Raw genomic sequence first — 21200 nt, forward strand, 5'->3', positions numbered from 1 at the left:
TTACTCCTATTGACCTCACCTTCAAAGTCACTTATTTCCATAATCTCATTCTCTGCCAGCCTAGAAGTCTTAGTTTCAGAGGGCAGAAAGCTTGTACCAGGAAGCACAATGATGATTCCTTTGACCCTGGAGGCTAAGACTTCTCCCTGGTCATTTGAGCTGCTCATGCCTCTGAGTAAATAAGCTATAAAGGTAGTTTCAGTGTTGGAAGGGGTGATTGGTCCAGACATTCCACAATGGAGGGAAGGAAAAATATATTTGGAATTCAGGAGATCCCTTATGGTGTCTCCTAATATTATCTTGCCCTTTTATTAAGGTCAATGGGAAACTACAACAACCCAATCCAAGCAGGAGGAGAAATTGCCCAGAACCTTCTGGAAATGAAGATATGTGTCATCCTACCAGGACATGAACCAAGAAATGCTGAGGTGCTTGGTGAAGGCCAAGGGAATGCAGAATGGGTAGTAGAAGTAGGCGGTTATAAATATCAGCTACAACTACATGATTAATGACAGAAATGAGGATTGTAATTGTAATACATATATATATAATATTATTTATATTAAATGTGTTCCTCTTGTGAACCCTGACTGATACAAGCTCTTTAGAGGAAAATTGTTCCATCTCCTCTCAAATATAATATAATTATAAGTTTATATAAAAAACAAAAGTATATCTGATTTCTAGAACAATTATCTGCATAATGTTGGAAGAAACTTTTATTTTAATTTACTTTATTTTACTTATTTGTGGGGCTAAGAACTGAGCCTAGGACCTCAGATGTACTCAAAAAGCACTTTAGCACTGAGCTACATCCCCAGGTTTGGAGAAACTTTTAATTTAGGAATCCAGCTTACTATAGGTAACACTTGGGTTTCTTAAGGATCTGTGAAACTTTACACTGAATCCTGAATACATTTTTGTTGAAGTATACATTTTTCTTTCTCTGAGAACAGCAAATAAATTCATTGGATTCTAAAAGATCCGTTCACTTCAAAAGAGGAAAGGGATGAATTTTATAGAAATGGTGCTTATAACAACTGCAGATTGGAAACAACACAAATGCCCATCAAATGGACAAACAAAATGAAGTACATATACATAACAAAATAGTATTCAACAATCCAAAGCAACTAATTACAGATACATGAAATAACATAGATGAACCTCAAAAATATGTAAATGAAAGAAATCAGAAATAAATGATTTAATAGTTTATGGTTCAATTTACATTCAATCAAAAATCACAAAAATATAAAGATATAAAGTATATATAAATTTCTAAATTCATCCAAAAGTACATATACCGTATTTATATATATATATATATATATACACAATGAAATTAGTTTGTCAATTTTATCTTTATAAACCAGTTAATAAAAAACTATTATAAGATTCAGAGATGTGAGATATATTGTTTCACTTATACATTCTAATTGGATTATAAAGCTACAAAATAGATTTTAATACTAATAGATTTGACAAAGTTTCTAAATTAATACGTATATCAATATAAAAGAGCAAAACAAATCATCACTGAAAAGATTCAGGAACTATGAGTCTATGGAAAATGGGAAATAACTTGGGGTCAAAGAGCATAATAAACATTTTAAACAAAACAGGCACACATAAATTACAGTAAAATAAAATCTATATGTATTTTAGCAAAATATTTACATGTGCAGAAGACAGGATTTAGATTTGGATAAAAACAGTTTTGATTTTAGACAAAGTATTTCATAATAATATTACAATAATGGTGTCTTTATGTGCCAAGCACTGTAGTATAAGCATGAAGTATATTATTCTGTTTAGTCCCTAAAATAACACAATGCATTCTATTCTCATTACATTTTCAGAAATTGAGTTTCAAACTTAATTGGTCACAAATATATGAAGGTACAGCTGTTTGACTCTAAAGTCCCTAATTTCCTTATGCTACTTATTTGTTTCCTTCTATAATAAACCTTATGTGTAATATGAATATGTCTGTTTATGAAATTACACACATACATGTGTACACAAACCATCAGGTGGGCAGCAGAGAAAGCTGCATCTCATGGGGAGAGGCAACAGGATGATCACCCAGTCCTAAATTCACATTTGTCAGACATTCATTACTAATACCAGCTACCACCAGCCAAGCTTTGCTTGGAGTGTTATCACTCCTTTCACACTCTGGTCCCAAAATAGACCAATCTACCCACTTTCCGTTTAAAAAAGCTAAGATCTTTCAAAAAGACTAGTTAAATTAGGTTCCTCCCTAAGAAACAAGGACTAAGGCAGAGGTAGGAGGGTGAGGCATGGCTGTTGGTGGGTGTAAAAATTTTACTTCAGGTTCAACAAATACTCTCATTTCTACCCACTAGGGAGGGATATCTTTACATCCGTTTCTTTCTTTCTTTTTTTTTTTTTTAGCATTAAGTCAGTTACTGGGTAAAGCAAGACACCTGAACTCGGTTGGATATGGTATCTGATCAAAGTGAATCAGACCTTAGAAATTAAACAGGGTAACTATCAAAATAAAGCATCTACTGATACTAATACCTTAGCAATATTTTCAAGAAGAAAGAGCCAAATAAAATTGTCTGCAGAAATTCTTGGCCATTACTGTCCCTCCATTTTTTTTAACAAAATCTCACCCTCAGGCTAAAAATAGCCTCATTATAAAGGCATCAATATTTCAACAGTTATAAATAATATTAGTTGTACTTGTCAATGATCCATGCTGGCCCAAAGTACTATTATTCTAAAAACATTATCTTCACCAGTCAGACTCCATAGAAAGAGAAGATCAAAACAAGTTTGCAGTTAAATGTGTAATTTTAGAGTGTCTTTTTATATTAACACTTTGCTGTGCCTTCTGATAAATTTCCCTTTTGGACCTGCTCAAAGAGTATGCGGTTTCCTAATTAATAACTGCTTCTCCTTAAAATTCTTTAATGTTCAGAATGAGATGATCATGCTTCAAATAAATGAAATACCTTTATTTTGCCTTGCAGTAAGTCTGAAGATAACGGAGAAATGCCATTATTTGAGTTGCGATTAGGGTACCATTTAAAGTAGTGACAGTTTAAGGTACATGTAATCACAGGACAATTAGCAGATAATTATGTTGTTACTACTTAAATTCATGTCTGGAGTGAGCAAAGATCCTGAATTTCAGCCTGTGACAATTTAGGTGAATTATTTATTTTCATTGAATAACTATTGAGGAAAGCAAATGAAGCAGGACCAAAGCATCATCTATTTACCTGACAGAGCTAAGTGTAATAGTCAGACTATCTACTAAATAGGTGAAAGTCCATTTGAAAAAGATTGTTTACATAACTATTCTCTTGGAAAACAATTACATGATAAGAAATCTTTTTACATAATATTTTAAATTATAGCTTGACAGTTTTATTGCAAAAAACTGAGTTTGCATAGCCAATATATCATTGATCCTCCACCTTTTTAGCCCATACTCCATTGCTTTAAAAACCTACAGTGTCTTTCTCTCTGTAAGATGTGCATGTAACTTGATTTCCCAGGGGCCTAAATGATTGCTTATTTATAGTAGTTGATGAAAATTTGTTGAGAAATTGGAGTGCATACCTGTTGCTCCTACCATTTTATCTCTAGTAGTGGCTTCATTGCCTTGTGCTGTAGGAAAATCTATGAATTCCTAGCTTCACGGTATTTCCAGCTTGGTGAAGTCAAAGACAGATTTTTTCAAGTGAGAACTTGTTCTTAACATGTCTTTAATGAATCCATAGTATGTTTTAGGTACTCGAATGAACACTTTCTCATATTACATATATGATTCATAAATGTCTTAGGGGAAGTTCCAATCATTTATTGATTGACTAATTGATTGTATACTGGGCAAAGGGGTTTAGTGAAGCAGCATGGATCAGTGGAAAGCCCAGTGCTTTTGAGTTTGTCTGACCTGGAATTCTTGTTCTGATTCCATATGTGTTCTGATTCCATACATGGTACGAAGAATAGCATAGACTCAATAAGAAAGTTAATATTAAGCCCACAAAATCGTCTACTCATAGTGCCCAGTACAGGGCTTGAGTCACCGTAGGAATTCAATAAGTTGCAGATATATTATATTAATGTTATTTTCTTATGGATAAGTGACGTTTTTAATCATGGTGATGACTGATGAGCTTGCTGATCAAGCACAAAATGTCAGGTGAAAATTACAATAATGTTTCTTATACTTACTGTCAGAATCCAAGGCTAGTGCAAGTTTCATTTTATAGTCACTAGTTTCTGACATTAGTCGAAAACATACACACAAATGCACTGATAGGAAAATATTTATTAGCAGGAATAAGAAACATCAGACCTTGGCCAACTATCAAAAGAAGCATATTAAATTGCACTTTCTAATCAAATATGTTCAGAAAATACATGCATTTTGTCCCATTAGCAAATCCTTAATATTCACTGTTGCTTTAAAGTCTTTGTTTCTGTCTCTTTGCAGATGTATGACAAGCAATAAATTGAACAAATAAATAATACCCAAATAAATAATCAAATAAATAAATTGATGCACAATTTAATGACAGCAACAAAACCACCAATAGCATAACAGTAATCACCATTCCAAAAAAGCAACATATACAGATACATGTGTGCATTATATATTTATAAATATGATTTTGTGTTTACATTAATTTATAATTTTTTCATGGAAACATCATGTTTTAGAAGAGTGAAAATATAATACTAGTAGATGCAACCTAGATAGGGTGGTAAAAAAATGGCTTGTCAGAGGATGTCACCATTAATTTGAGATCTACAGTGAAAAGGAACTAACTTACTGAAAAGAGAAAATTAAAGACTATGAAGAGAAAACATGTTTGTAACAACCATTATTCAATAATTGGAGTTTATTTAAAATAGAAAGAAGTTATTTCTGGAACAAGAAAAGGAGAGAGATATGTGACTGAACCTGAAAATAGAAAAAATACTTTATTTTTAATTTCTTTTTTATTTTTATTCCTTTCTCCTGCATCACTTTTCCATCTAGAGTTCTAGTCCAATAGTTTTGAGCTGTTTCTCATGTTGTTTTCAATTAATTTTTTAGGATTTTTGTATTTCACATTTTTTTTTGAGACAGGGCCTTATGCAGTTCAGGCTGGCCTTGAACTCACTATGTAGACTACATTGGCCTCAAACTCACAGTGATCCTCCTGCCTCAGCCTCCTTAGTGCTGGGATTGCAGGCATGTGCCACCATGCCTGGCCATGTATTTCACTTTTTTGATTTGGTTCCCTCAATATTCTCCTCCTATTTTTATATTTTACCTATTTTTACACATCCTTTAAGTACTATTGTAAATACAGTTTTCTATAGTTTTTGAAAGTATATTTTTTGGATTGCTTATTTCTCTCCGGGGTTAAATTTTTAAATTTTATTTATTTATTTCCTTATTTATTTATTTTTGTGGAACTGGACATTGAATCCAGACCCTGGTGCACAGGATTAATTTTTGAAATTACATTTTAATTGGCAGTTCTAAAATATCAAAATACATTGGAAACCAAATGTTCATTTGCCCTTCCATGTCATATGCTTTTATCTGCTTTTACCATTCCTTAACATTTTTCCAAAAATATTTTTAAATGCATGCCATCTTAGATTTTTGACTTGCTAGTCTTCTTTAAATGAGGGTCAGTATATATTTACCTTAGTCATTAATTGTTTAATATCTGGTGTTATTTTTTTCATAAATTCCTCATAATCTCCATTCTTGAATAATATGAATTCCTGCCTAAAGGATTATAAATATATCAGAAAAAAAGCTTTGCAAGTCTTATTTCTTTTATGTTTGCTTGTTTTTAATTTAGAAATTTACTGATACTTTTTTATGTTTCCTTTCAGATGGTCAACAGAAGAAAAATATCTCCTTTTCTTCCCTTAAAGCAGCAGGGATATTCTTAGAACTTAGTGATATGGTGTAGAGGAAGAGATATCAGTTGAATAGAATAGTGAAATGCAAGCTACATATCCCAATAAGAATAATATCCCACATGCACATACAGCTTTAATTGATTTGAAACCAATTACAATATTTATTTGTGACTATGTGGGGTGGGAGGGTAGGATAGATATGTTCATTAGATCATTAGTTTTTTTTTTAAATCTATACTTTTTTGTTCATGTTTTTTGACTTTGACAATAGTATTTTACAAAGGAATGTATTAAATATTGATAGAAAAATTATATAATGCAGCTAGTTGATTTTCTATTATTATTCAAAACACTTTCCCCAAAGTAAGATTTTTTTGTTGTTGTTAAATTCTTTTATTGGTACATTGTAGATATACAACACAATTACATTTCTCATTGGGAATTGTACCTTTACATAATGCATCTTGGCTCTTATTTTTTCCCCATTCCTAGCCCTCCCTTCACCCCCTCCACCCCAAAGTAAAATTTTGACATAAATATATTAAATACATTTTATTAGTCATTTAATATTTAATGCTTTTCTTTGAATCTTCTACTTTTGTGGAAATGATTTTACTGTAGTCTTTTCTCAAAACCCTAGCCAATTTCAGCTTCAATCATTTCAAAAGACATTTTCTACTGCTGATTTAACATGTTATCATTATCCGAGACTGACTCAATACATAATATGATTGGAATTGCAACTAATGCATATTAACGGCTTTTTAAACTTTTGCTCTGATGGAGATTGAATCCAGTGTTTCAAACATGCTATCCAAGTGTTCTATTAATGAGATATACATCCCTCATCCTAATTTAATTTTTATATTAGGACCAACCTATGTATATGTTTAATTTTATATATATGTATGTATGCATGTATATATCTTGTAATTTTACCCTGAACCTAGTGCATGGTAAATCCCTTCCTTCCTTATTATTTCTTTTTTTTCATCTCAGCTCTCCAAAGCCTATTTGTATGTTTTAGTTTGGGCAAATGAACTTCTTAATTTGATAGGAGAAGATGTAAGGGTGTTTTGGGGGAGAAATTTTTGGCTTGGACTTATTATTTAAAATGCACAATCTTTATGCTTTCATACTACCATTCCTTCTGGTCTATTAAATCAAGTCTCTTTTAATGACTTTTACAACAGAAAAATGAGTTAAATGTGTCAGAACCATGGAAAATGGGTTAAGTGAGAAAGGAAGAATTCGGAACATGACAACTTTTGGAGAGAAAAAGACTTACATCAGCACAACATTTTCCCAGTAAATATAAAGAGTGTCAATAACTTCAATAACTTTCTTTTTATTTACAGAGCAATTCATGAAGAATAAAATAATAGTAAATACATGGATTTCTGATTTGTAGCTTTAAAATCTCTAAAGTTTAGTCACTTTTTCTTTCCTCTCACTGAGCCTAAATAAAAAATGCAGGGGTATAAGACTAGGTAAAGAGAAAGCAAAAGAAAACTATTTAATGGATGCTTTCCTTCACCTGTTTAGGTGAAGCCAGAAGTGTTTCTGTAGATGTGGATCTAGGAAGCTTTGCTTGGTTCCTTTTACTTCCTCCTTTCTTCACCTCCCTCCTATCTTCTCACATCCACACATTATTAATATCTTTGTAGATATCTTTGTGTCAGACTCTATTTGTCCAGATGGTAGGGATATGTGGGAAATTATACGTTATCAGTTTATAAATATTTACAAAATATTTTTCTAACATTTCATAGACATTCCATTGAATCTAAAAATAAAGTTGGAAAACATTGACATATTTACTACATCAAGTGTTGAAATCTATGAAAATGGTATATATATCTTTTTATTTTATTTTTTCTCTCAGAATCTTCTACTTTTTCACTTGTAGATATTATGCGCATTTTTTTACAAATTGATATGTAAGCACCTGAGTTTTAATACTCTACAAATGGTAAGACAAAATATTCACTTCAAGTTCCAGTTTTTCATTTTGATATATAGGAAAGATATTAACTTCTGTATTTGAACCTCATATGCTGACATATCAGAATATTCTTATTAAACCACTTATGGATTCTTCAAGGTTTTTGACATAGCAAATCATATCTTCTGTGGCATAGCACTTTGATTCCTTCCTGTCCAATCTGTATACTATCATTTCCATTTCTTAGCTTTTTCTATTAGCTGTAAATTAACAATGTGACATTAAACAAGAATGATAAGAGAGAACATTTTTGATTTTTTCCTCTCGTATTGGTAAGGGATTCAGTTTCTAATTAAGTAATATCTTATCAGTAGGTTTTTGTAGATGTTCTTCACTAGGTAGAGAAAAATCTCCATTCCTAAATTATGGATAGATATTACTATTACATATAAATATTGGATTATGTCAAACATTTCTCTACTTTATATTGATTTGATCACACCGACTTTTCTACTTTAGCCTATTCATTGGCAGATTACCTTGATTGATTTTAGAATGTTGAATCAGCCTTCCAATTGTTTGTGGTGCATATTTTCAAATATAGTTAGATGTGACTTGTTAATATTTTAAAATATTTTTAACATCATATCTGCAATTTTTCTCATTGATATGTTAGCATCAGATAAGTTGAGAAATATTCCCTTTGTTGCTATTGTCTGAAAGAAAATTGTGCACAGTAGAGGCATTTCTTTTATAAAGATTTAGTAGAACATACCAGTGGAACTATTTGTGTGTAATGCATTATCTTTTAAAAATTAGTTATTGATTCAATTTTTATATAGACTTATGCCTGGTCAGATTACTTTCCTTTGCAATTTCTTAGTTTATGTATTTGAAGGAATTGATCCACTTCATAGCAGTCATCTGATTTTGCAGTAAAATCTTATATAAAATTTCTCTTTGTTATATTTTTATTGTCAATGGAATTAGTAGTTAATTTGTGTTTTCTGTCTTTTATTTTTATAGATTGGTTTGATATTTCTTTATATTACTATTCTTTAAAAGAATTGAAGTTTTTGTTGATTTTTCTATATTATTTTCCAATGATTAATTTAATTATTCTTGATCTAGTTTATAAATTTTTAATTACTGTATGTTGTTTCTTTTTTTTTTTGAGTACTGGAGATCAAACTCAGTACCTTGTGCTTGAGAGGCAGGGGCAGCGCCACTGAGCTAAATCCCCGCCCCTTCCTTTGTTTTTATTTGTCTTAAAATGTTTATATTTTCTTGTTTTTAAGATGGATATGCTAATTATATATATATTTAATGCTCTAACATATAATGTTGTGCTAAATATGTCCATCAAAGCATGCTTTTTTATTTTTTGGTTTTGGTTATTATATTTATTATAAAGTAAGATAAAATATATGACCTTGCAATGAATTCTGTTTTCTTCCATAATGTTTTCATAGACACAATTTCAAAAAGTTACTTAGGATTAAAACATAGGTTTCAATAATATATAGATCTTGTTTTAATACTGAATCATATAATAAACCAATTAAAGATATTGAACACTGTGAACATATTTGCACAAAAATTTTAAATTCATTTTCAAAACATGTAACTATTTTTTTCAAAAAATTAGTTTGTCATAACATGTATTATTATAATACCATTACAACCTATATATTATACCCTATATTATTATATTACCAGTATAGCTATCTCGTAAAGACTTTATAACTAAAGTTTTATATTCTAAAATTATAGCAGACTAGAATATTTTACAATGATTTTCATAGAGCATACAGCACAAAAATTTTTCAGGTGCAACTCAGAGATATGTCGAGGTTCACATGAAATTCTGAACAATTCTTTGGTTATTTTCAACTTTGTTAAGTTAAATTAGTAAATTTTCACACAAAAACTTTCTTGCAGGTATGAGGTCAAATCTTACATTAATGTATTACAAAAACAGGCCTTCAGGACCAAAGCCATTGGCCTTCTTGAGAAATTTCCTAGTTTTACACTGAAATTGCAAACAGTGTTAGGTGGGTTTGTAGCTCAGTGGCAGAGCCTGTACTTAGCATGCTTTAATTGAATCCTATAAAATTTAATAAGACAGATATTTAGTTTTGATTAATTCAAATACTTAAAAATTATTTCAAGACTCCTTTGATCCATATATTGTTTTGAATTGTTGTTTAATCTCCGTGTATCTGTTTATATTCAACTAGCTATATGTAAATAATATTTAGCTTAATTATTTCTAATGAGAATATACTTAATATGATTCCTGTCATTTAGGGATACTGAGATATGTTTTATAATTCGGCAAGTGCTCCACGTTGGTGAATGTTCTATGAAAGCTTGCATATGTGTCTCTAGTTGCTTTGGCATGGAGAATTATGTAACTGTCAGTTAGATTAATGATAACTCCATCCAGTTCAACAACATCCAACAGCTTGCTAACTTGTTCTTTCAATTACTAACCTAAGGGGACTCAAGTCTTCAGTAAAATAGTCAATTTTATTTCTTTTTCCATTCAGTTGTATCTTTTTTTTCTGCACATATTTCAGCGTGCTGTTGTTTGGCAAATACATCTTAAAAATTATGTCTTCTTGGAAAATAAACCACTTCATCATTATGTAATTTCCCCCTTTGTCCCTGATGATTCATTTCTGAAGTTTTCTTTGCATGAAATTAATACCGATATTTCCAGTTTCTTTTGAGTAGTGGCTTATTTTTTATTTCTTATTTCTTTTTTTTTTCTTAAATTCTTTTATTGGCACCTTTTAGGTATACAACACCTTTACATTTATCTTTGGGTGCTTGTACCTATACATGATGTATCTTGGTTCTTATTTTTCCGCATTACCTGTGCGGCTTTCACCCCCTCCACCCTTCCCTATTTAAATAGATTTTGTTTCCATTTTTTTCTTTTCTCATAATTTTCCTTTTCCCTTCTTTCCTTTCCCCTTTCCCTCCCCTCTTCCTCTACCCCTTTGGACCTTTTCTTCCTATTTCAAATTATCAATTATTCATTTTAATCATTTTAATCCTTATGTACACTTTCAGTTTCTCACACTAGAGAAACTATTGGTATTTACACATGTGTGTCCTATTTATTTCACTTAAGAGTATGGCCTCAATATGCATCCATTTAGCTATAAATGTCTCTAGTTTCTTGTTCTTTATGGCTGAGTAGTACTTCATTTTATTAAAAAAAAAACAAAAAAAAAAACACATCTTCTTTATCCAGTTTCCATTTGATGGGCACTTGGGCTGTTCCCAACCTATAACTATTACAAACTGTGCTGCTTTAAAAATGGGTGCATATATATCGCTGTGGTAGGATTCTTTTAACAGAGTCAAGGACAAAAATCATATGATCATCTCAATAGATACAGAAAAAGCATTTGACAAAATCCAACACCCATTTATCATAAAAACCCTTCAGAAAATTGGAATAGAAGGTCTTTATCTCAACCTCATTAAGGTTATCTATGAAAAACCAACAGCCAACATCATACTAAATGGTCAAAAATTGAAAACTTCCACGCTAAAATCAGTAGCAAGACAAGGATGCCCACTGTCACTACTCCTGTTCAATATAGTTCTGGAAACATTACCCACAACAGTTAGAAAAGAGAAAAAATAGAAGGAATAAAGATAGGAAAGGAAGAAGTGAAACTGTCATTATTTGCTGATCATATGATACTTTACATAGAAAACCTAAAAAACTCTGCCAAAAGACTTCTAGACTTAATTGACAGATTCAGTAGAGTAGCTGGATGTTTCTTATTTCTTATCTCAGTCTTTTCTTCATTTTAGGTTATTTGTAGACAAGTATAGTTGGGTCTGATTTTTAATCAACTCAGCCAATCTCAATCTTTTAATGAATATATTTAGATCACTCACTTTTTTAAATAAAATGTAACTTTATTTTATGTTACTCTGCTGTTACTCACATTTAACATGATTATTAATAAAGTTACATTAATAGCTAACATGTCTATTACTCTTTATTATTTCTCATTAATACCTAACATATCTATAACTGTTTCTAACTTGTATGACTGCTATTTATAACTGTCTATAACCATTTATTACTAATAACTAACATGTCTACAATCTTTCTCTTAGTACTTAACATTTCTATAACTGCTATTCACAGTTTCTTGTTTTCATTATTTTCTATGTTCTCTGATTTTAACTGAGCATTTAATGTAATTGCATTTATTTCCTATTTTTAAATATGTTATAGTTTTATAGTTATTTTAAAAATGTATTTAGGCAACTGTTTTGAAGTCATCAATACATTTTTAAACATATTTAACCTTCAAATAATCCTTTGCAGTATAGATAAGTTACTCATAAATTCTAGAACTATCTTCAAATCATACCTTATGTACTTAAGCAGTATAAGTAGGATTCTTATAGTACTATAATTCCAATTCTTCTCTCTCACCTATTATGTCATTACTCTTATCCATGTCATTTATTCATAAACTATATTATTCAATATATTCTTGCTGGTTTTACCTTTAAAGGCAGTTATATTTTAGAATTTATAATGATAATAATAATGATAAATGACAGATATTTTATATTTTCCTTTCCTGACATCTTTTTTGTTATGTATGTAGATTTGAGATTCTGACATACATAATTTAATTCCTCCTTAAAGAATTTCTATTAGTATTTATTACAGGGAAGACTATGGGTGATTTCTTCCTTCAGTTTGTGTTTATATGTTATAAACATTAAGGTTTTCCAATATAGACAGTGTAAACATTATCCACACCCCATGCTTTTGGTTCATGAAGTTTGCATATGGTATGTTAAGTTGTAGTTTGGGCTAGTTACCATGCTTGCCATTCTCTGGGCTTCTCACATCTATGTTTTGGTGTCTGTCATTGATTTTGGAATGCTATGAGCCACTCTCACTACAAATAGTTTTGCTGTTCCATATATCCATTCATTATTCTGACATTCCAACAAAATACAATATAGTTTGTAAAGTTTCCTCCATTTCTTAGGTGTTTTCTTCTTTTTTATTTCCTTTTCTTTTTAATACTTTCATTCTTTTTTGCCATTCACTTGGGGAAGTTTCTATTTACCTATGGTCAAGCTCACCTACTCTTCGCTATGACCACTATCCTAATGAACCTATCTAAGGCATTCTTTATTTCTATTCTACCACTTAGAAATTCCTTTTGACTTTTAGAGTTTTCATTTCTCTGCTTATATTACTCATCTGTTTTTGCTTGTTGTCAATCCACTGTTAGGGTCCTTTACATACTAGTCCTAGATATTTTTAAAACTATGTTTTAATTCACTTGTTGATGAAATAGTTGACGGTTAAGTCTGCTTCTCTTGCTGTTTTTTAAATTTTTTTTTACTTTTCGTAGTATTAGTACCTGTTTGTAGTTCATAATGATTACATTCACTATAGGGGATATGTACATGTTAATAACACATTTCAATTCCCTTCTTTTTACCTCCTCCTTTCAAAGCCTTCTGATTTTCCAACATTAGATTCATTTGTTTATGTAATATGATCTTATAAAGTAAATTATCATATATACAAATTGAAACCTAGACCAACAGGCCAAAGAAAATATAAAATACATAAGACAATTGCACTAAGTCAAGGTACACTTTTAGATACATTATTAGCACTGGTTTATAATATCTTTTTTCTTTTTTCATATTATCTGTCATATATATATATTTTTTCTCATATAAGAGAAACTGTGCAGTATTCAAGCTTGTGTGTCTGAGTTACTTCACTTAACTTTATGGTCTTAAGGTGCATCTATTTTCCTACAAATTACTCATGTTTATTATCTTTTATGATAGTATAGAACTCCAGTGTGTGCAAATACTACATGTTTTATCCATTCATCTTTTGATGAACATATAAGCTGTTTCCATGATTTAGCTATTATGTATTGTGCAACTCTAAACATTGATATGCATACATTACTGTGGTATGATGACTTTAATTTTTGGGGATGATAACTAGAAGGGAAATAGCTGCACCAAATGGAATACCTATTTTTAGTTTTGTAAGAAATCTCCATACTGATTTCCATACTGGTTGTACCCACTCTTAGTAGCCTAGATAAGAAACAAGGCATTGAAAGAGCTGTGGCCCTTCCTTGTTTGTTGCTGCTATCTTTTGCCCCTCTGCTATGTGCCACTATGCCTGGGGGCTAGTGAACTACAGACTGAAACCTCAAGGCAAATAAACTGCTATTGTAAATGATCCTTTAAGTGTTCCTGTCAGCATATTGCTCCTGAAAGTTTTGTTCGGGGTTAGTTTTGACTGCTCAGATTTAAGGTGTCAGTTTCCTCTACATTTTTAGTTCTGTGATCGCTATAGGAAAGTCATTGATTTTTAGATAGTTCAAGTTTCTTCTTCTTTTAAGAATAGTAGTAGTAATTCTTAAACTCTTGACATGGTAGAACTGAAGCAAAAAGTATCTAGACTGTTGATTTACAAAATAATAGGTTTATTATTGGTTCACCACAAATTTAATGGTTATAAGCAGAACTTGGATTTATTAGTGAAGGGAATGAATTATATTTTCTTTATTTGATGGCCTAAGAAGTTCTTAACCTTTTCTAATTGATACTTGGAAACATAATTGATACCTCAAGGAAAAGAACAAGGACATTATTTAAGGGCAGTACAGTGAAAATAAAACTAATCAAAATGGTGTAAAATTAAACTACTACATATCCAGACCTCATATAGATAAGTGATTAATAGAAGTAATTTGTCAAGAAATGATGGCCTTGTGGTGAATGTTTATTTTTTTATTTTGTTTTTGTGTATAAGGTATATTATATACAAAACACATGATGATTAAGTGCATGACTACATTTTTCCAGGTACACATATAAACAATCTCCTATCCTTTTCCACTTCTTTTATCATAAAATTGTTCTTATATGTAGGTAAAAATAAGAAATGTCTTCCTTTCTAATCAGAGCCCAGTTATGACCTTGATAATGATTAAAAGATTCATACATGGCCTAAGCCTGTTTATGGATTATGGTTCTGCAAAGGAGCACCCTCTTCTATCTAGAAAAGCTCTGTATGAAAAAATAATTAAACTGTATAAAGAAGGTAAAAGATATTCTTGCTTCTACAGGGGATTGGCTCTTCTGAAAGTCAAGCAGTTCCATAGGAATGCAGAGCCAAGTGACAGAGCAAGTCAAATCTGATGACAGAATGACTTAGATCTGGTTGTCCCTGAGGCCCCTAGAAAATTTACTTATATCTGTAGTGTACAAGTAAATTTGAGTAAGGATTTTCTAACTAATAAATATTCAGAATTTGCACCTGTCTGTGGATCTTGGAGACGATCTCTACAAGAGTTTGTTTTTTGTTGTTGTTGTTGTTGTTAGGGTTTTTTGTTTTTGTTTTTACTAAATTGCTTTTGGAACTGCACAATATTTTTCATCAAATGAAGTCTCTGTAAATAGGGAAGGGTGGAGGGGTTGAAGGGAAGGCAGGGAAATGGGGAAAAAATAAGAACTAAGATATACCATGTAAAGGTACAAGATCCCAATGAGGAGTGTAACTGTATTGTATACCTAAAATATACCAATAAACCTAATGAAAAAAAATGAATATTATAAGGCCCCTGCCTTCTATATGTTCTTAAAAAGACTCAAATAAAATAAGGATGACCCTTTCATGAGGAGCAGAAATGATATTCAAAAGAAATAAGAATAGACTGTCATATAAAGGCTTTGCAGATTAAAGTTAAACCAGTGATAAATGAAAAAAGAATGTATTTATATAGATTAAAAATTGTAACTATATTAATATAATTCACTATGGATTATTTTCTCTTCCATCTGGACTATAAAGGCATTCATCTTAAATGGGTTGCATCATGTACTAAGTAGTAGTATTTGTCTGTGCTATCTCATTAACCATTAAACCAAGCCACTGTTCATCCTTTGTGGACAATTCACTGAGGTCAGTGCTATTAAGAAACTTACCCAAGGGCCCAGAGAAAAACCAAAATTCAAAACCTTTTTTGCCTGACTTCTTTCCAGGTATCATTCAGGGATACCATTTTCATTTTAACATTAAAGGTGGTGAATTAATGGCCCAGAAAAATCTGAGCACTCCTAGCAGTGATTTTGTGTTCCCATAGTGCTACCTAAATGACTTCAGTCAATAATCGCAAGTTTTGGGTGCAGTTGCTAACTTTTCCTTTGGCTTCATTGTTTGCATCACTAAGGGTGGTAAAAGTAAGTAAATAGAACACTTAAATTAGTATAATCGAAGGTATGTGTAATAAAGGATCTATTAATATTGGTATGGATGGTGAGCAGGGAGCCCACCAAAATAAATAAATAAATAAGGAAAGAAAGAAAGGAAGTCAAAAGCCTAAGATCAGTGAAAATAGTGATTTGAAATTGGAATGGGAGCTATGAAGAGAAAGCAGCGTAAAGAGGAACAGTGATGCTGGGCTGGGGTCATAGCTGGGACATTCTGTGGCTTTAGTTCCATCTATTCCTTTGGTCCTGCCATTACTTCCTCTCCAGCAAACACCCACCAAAGTAGCATCTCAAGGTACCTGCTGAAGGAGACCACTTGTCAACTTATTCAGGGTTTAAAGCAGAGTAGAGAAGGCAAAGGGGTAAACATGGAGCAGCAAATGGAAAATGTCCACCAGAGCCAACTCTTCTTTCCAAAACACAGAGCAGAGACCAATGGATAAGTTATTAAATTGTCTTTAAGTCATTTCAAATGTATTAAACATATGTGCATGCACACAAACACACACACACAAAACACATTCACTCCTTGGTGTTCCTCAAATGAAGTTAATATTCCATTTTAAGAGTTGAGGGAGAATATGAATGGTAAACATACTCCCCAAAGAGAACTCATTCTCACTTTTAGAGAAATCACATCCGGTGTTAATTCATGCTTTTAAAAACTTATGTAAAAACAAAATAAATACTGCCAAACATTTACAGAGAGGAATACATACTCACATATAAACATACATACCAGTTTTGTGTAGGTGCAAAATGTTAATTATCTTCTATTTTATGTTTTTGTTAGGTATCTATTTTCTTAAACATACTATAAACATCATACATCAATTTAACACACTGACCATTAAATTTTATCTGACATATGCTGAGTAATTTTCAGTGCAATATAACATTTTAATCCACCCAACAAACATATATTGAGTCTAATATTGGCCAGACCTTGTGCTATGTATTGACTTATTTTATCAAACTAAGTAACTTAGATTGTCTGGAGTCAGTTTCCAGGTTTAATGTCAGGAAGTGGGCAGATACAGTATTGGATTAGATCTCATAAAATCAATTTGATTGACAAATCTGGTGATCATATAAGTAGGTATAAATGTTGGGAAATAAATTCGTCCAAATGGCAACTAACTAACTCCAGTTCAGTCAAGATTTTTAATGAGCATTTTCTAAGCCAATTGAATAGTTCTGATGCATGTGTGGTTCACACGTTCTTTGAGGAATTTGGCTTGTGGTTGTAAATGAAAAAAGGTATTGAAGTCAATGAGCTAGCATTATGTTAGATCACAATTTATTTCCATGTGAGTGAGTTTGGAAAACGGAAGTAGAAAACATGTGTGGAAGAACTTCAGTTAATCATAGTGGCAAGGTAGCCTAACTCAGAACAACACCATACCTAGAAATAACAGCTATCGAATGCCGAGCTTAAAAATAGTAATTAAAGACCCAAACAAAAGCAGCATCTGAAAAAATACTGCAGAATTGCCAAGCCCATTTTGGGAAGAAAGCCTATAATCAGTAATGCATGTAGAGGGTCAGAGCACCAAAGCCACCATATTCATCACAAACACTTGTGTCTTGGTTCCTTGAACCCTCTGAGCCCGTAAGAGGCTGAACTCAAGACTTGACAGGGGTTAGAGTTTGTGTAAAGTATTCCATTCCCCTTGTTCTCAAAGTGAGAACAAGTTAGGTCCAAAATGGCCTCTTATCTTCCTGTAGCCACAAGGAATATCTCTATCATAAAAATCTGTCACTAGACATAAAGGCACTCATTACTTGATTAAGACAATTTAAATTATTTCCACCTATGAATATAAATTCATACAATATAAATAAAAATGGAATGAACTGCAAGAAGAAAATATGGAAATCCTAATAAGCATATTGAAATAAAATATATTGAAAAAATCAATAGAAAAACAATATTATGAATCTTAAATTACTGAGTAGTGTATAGACTCAGCTTGACATGACTGTATCAGTCTTGAATCATAACTGCCATAATTGTCCCATACCAACCCTAGCTGGTATTTCCTGGTTCATTTGCCTGAAAACTACAAATAGACCAAACAACTGGATTGGTGTATGGAACTTTACAGCTGGACCCTAGCACCAAGAATGTGCCTGAGTCTTTTAAGACAACCCCGACATATTATGAGTAAGATGAAGGAAGTTATGTTTTTCTTAAGCAGTATAGCCTTTCATTCTGATCCAAATTGTGTGGATCCTCATGATCTTATTACCATCCAGGACCACACTTTCATCACCAAATCACCAGGGTTCTGCTGAAACCAATGCTTTAGATACTTTTTTATACCAGGTTCTATAAAGTATTGTATACAATAATCACCAAATCAACATCCTTCTCAAATAGCCACATAACATTCACAAAACTTGACCATGCGTGTCTTTAGTCATTAAGCAATTTCCAGAAAGGTCACTCTTTTTGTTGTCAATAGTGCAATTCAGTCAGAACTGAAATACTGTTTGGCAATTTAGAAATTCATTGCTAATAATTCATGGATTAAAATAGAAAATGAGTAAAAATAATTTATGATTTTACTGAAATGACAAAGAAAAGGGCATAACAAAAAATGAGAGGACAATGTATTGTATGTATGTATGCACACATGTATGTATTTATGTATGCATATGTTTTGTCATGCTAGGAATTAAACATTGAGGGTTTATATAGTAGGCAAATGTTTTATAACTGAACTACATCTCAGGCCCTTATAATAAAGCATTAAACATCCCCTTCATTTTATATAAAGGAAATAAAAAAGTGAACAATGCATCAGCAAAGGAAATGAGAATAATAGAGTATTTATAGAATATATTATAAAAAATTAGTCAGGCATGGTGGCCCATGCCTGTAATCCCTGCACTAGGGAGGTTGAAGCAGGAGGATCACTATGAGTTCCAGGCCAGCCTGGCCTACATTGTGAGCTCAAGGCCAGCCCGAACTGTATATCAAGGGCCTAGCTCAAAAAAAAAAAAAAAAAAAAAGAAAGATTAAAAATGAGAGCAAAATTAAATGGAATTTAAATTAAAGTATATGAAACATTACTAAAACACAATTAAAAATTATCTAGTTGCTAGATTAGTGTTTTGAAGTTTTTGAATGATATTGACAATTTGGGAATAAAATTTATCAAAATTCAAAAAAGGGAAATGACCGTGAAAAGAAGGCATCACTGTAGCTGTAGTTAATATTAATGAATATAATAATTTAAATAAATAAGTTTGAAAAATATAGGTTAAAAAATACTCTATGTATGTATTTCCCAGAAAAAAACAGAAGTGCATATGTGATTTTCTCAAAAATAAAGAAATTTTGAAGCAATTTTGAGAGCAGATTCAAAGAAAACTCTTTTCCAACAATTACTCAATGAAGAAGTCTACCAAATATTTAAGGAATAAATAATTCCAGAAACAATAAGAAGTGCTCCTCAATTCGTTTCACAAAGACAGTAAAATTTTAAATCCCAAAATGAATAAATTAAATTAAAAATAATGATTTATCACACTCATTAATATTGATACAAATATGTCCTTAAAAACATTAGGAAAATGAATTCTGTAACATGCAAAATAGGTTAATGTATCAAGATCCAATTAATTTGTTTCCAATAACGAATGATTTAACTTTAGAAAGTCATTCAATGTAATTTATAATATGAATAGATTTTTAGCTATATATTACCTAATTAATTTTATAGATACATAAAAAATATAGATTTAATATATGTACAAAAATGAGATTTTCTAATTATTTTCAAAAGAAGGATTTTTAAAAAATTCTCATGAGTTCCAGAAATAAACATATTTTTTGGTAGAATATGGAAAACTTTCCCTTTGATATCAGAAGGAGAAAATTCTCTACTATAACTTCTGCTAATAAACATGGTATTTAAAATCTTTGCCTGTGCAATAAGCCAACAATAGCAAACAAAATGCATGAGGATTTTTTTTTGTACCAGGGATCAAACTCAGGACCTTGGACTTGCGAGGCAGGGGGATGCACCACTCAGCTAAATCCCTGGCCCTGCAAGGGAATTTTAAAAGAAAAAGTCTTTTTCATTATTCTTTGTAATACTATTTATATAGAAAAGCTCTAGATTCTGTTGTTATAACAGAAGAAATATAGAACATATTATAGATATAGATACTAAGAAAAATAATTTAAAAACTGTTATCACTAAAATCAGAAAAACTTACAGTAAATTTGTAACACATGTGTGTAAGACTCTTATAAAGAAGAGTGGTCCATTTTTGACCAGAATAAATGGAAAGATGCTTTATATTCATTTACTGGAATATACTCTAATATAAATATATACTAGTTTTTCCTGAATTGAAAATTCAGTATAAGCCCAGCAGCAACCCTCACTTTTTCTTGCTCTCTCTCTCTCTCTCTCTATATATATATATATAAATTTTAATTTTTCAATTTGATAATCTATACCCTAAATGTATATGGAAATAAAGAACTGTTGGACTATTCTGCAAAATGTCATTGTATAAAACTTGTACAACTATAAAGTCAAGGAAGCATCGAGAGAACAAGAATAAATAAATAAATAAATAAATAGAAATGAATAGAGAACCCCAGAAGGAAAATGTGACATTTGATTTTGTAAAAATATGAACAGTTAGCTGAGTACAGATTTGGAAATTAACTGAACTGCAGCAATTGGATATTTTCAAGGTGAAAATTTTTTTTTCACTACCTCAAATCAAACTATAAAATTAACCACAGATGGTTTGACACCTTAAATATCAGAGGAAATATACACATAACTTCTGTATTTCCATGTATGTATTTATATACACACACACACATACATGTTAAAATCGGCTATTGGATCTTCATGAGTGTCTTTTGGTGCCATCTTGTTTCTGTGATTCTTCCTGTTCCCTATATTGTTTCATTCTTGTTCATGCATTGAAGAAATACATGTCTTTAATCTGTTGAGAAAGTTCTGTTCTACTTCTAGGCTCCTGATAGCTTTTTACC

Source organism: Heterocephalus glaber, unplaced genomic scaffold, assembly GCF_053883595.1.
Source record: "Heterocephalus glaber isolate CG9 unplaced genomic scaffold, H.glaber_assembly_v1.0 deba00000071, whole genome shotgun sequence".
In the NCBI taxonomy this organism is placed as follows: domain Eukaryota; kingdom Metazoa; phylum Chordata; class Mammalia; order Rodentia; family Bathyergidae; genus Heterocephalus; species Heterocephalus glaber.